The sequence below is a fragment of the Eimeria mitis genome, genomic scaffold (genome assembly GCF_000499745.2).
Source record: "Eimeria mitis Houghton genomic scaffold, Emh_scaff2827, whole genome shotgun sequence".
NCBI lineage: Eukaryota > Apicomplexa > Conoidasida > Eucoccidiorida > Eimeriidae > Eimeria > Eimeria mitis.
This window is the reverse complement of record NW_013571166.1, coordinates 2705-3283: the sequence shown is the minus strand read 5'-3', so window position 1 is coordinate 3283 and position 579 is coordinate 2705. Positions and strand designations below refer to the sequence as shown.

Genomic DNA, 579 nt, shown 5'->3' with positions numbered 1-579 from the left:
TTTAGGGTTTAGGGTTTAGGGTTTTGGTGTAATAGGAGGGCCCGTCTTAGCAGCAGCAGTTTCTCTGTCTTTTGATACCGAAGGTGTTTAGGGTTTAGGGTTTTGCTTTTAATATCGAGGGTTTAGGGTTTAGGGTTTAGGGTTTGGGGGTTTTAGGGTTTAGTTTAATAGCTTTTCTTGAGCTGTCTATACACCTCAGCAGCAAATTAGGGTTTAGGGTTTAGGGTTTAGGGTTTACGCTTTGAGGTTTTTAGGGTTTAGTTTAATAGCTTTTCTTGAGCTGTCTATACACCCCATTAGGGTTTAGGGTTTAGGGTTTAGGGTTTACGCTTTGAGGTTTTTAGGGTTTAGCTTGATAGCTTTTCTTGAGCTGTCTATACACCTCAGCACCAAATTAGGGTTTAGGGTTTAGGGTTTAGGGTTTACGCTTTGAGGTTTTTAGGGTTTAGTTTAATAGCTTTTCTTGAGCTGTCTATACACCTCAGCAGCTCTCCTTTTTTTAAATAACATAAACTTAAATTAGAATATAATAAAGATACAAACTCGGGGTCCTCCACCCCCTGACGCAGAGCCTGACAA

General features: G+C 40.2%; 1 protein-coding gene across 1 annotated transcript in view; it reads right to left on the bottom strand.

The window, feature by feature from the left end:
- The window catches only part of EMH_0059200 (TPR domain-containing protein, putative), a gene marked incomplete at both ends in the record, with an annotated part of 4985 nt that overhangs the window by 3110 nt on the left and 1296 nt on the right, over nt 1-579 (bottom strand). The window lies entirely within an intron of this gene.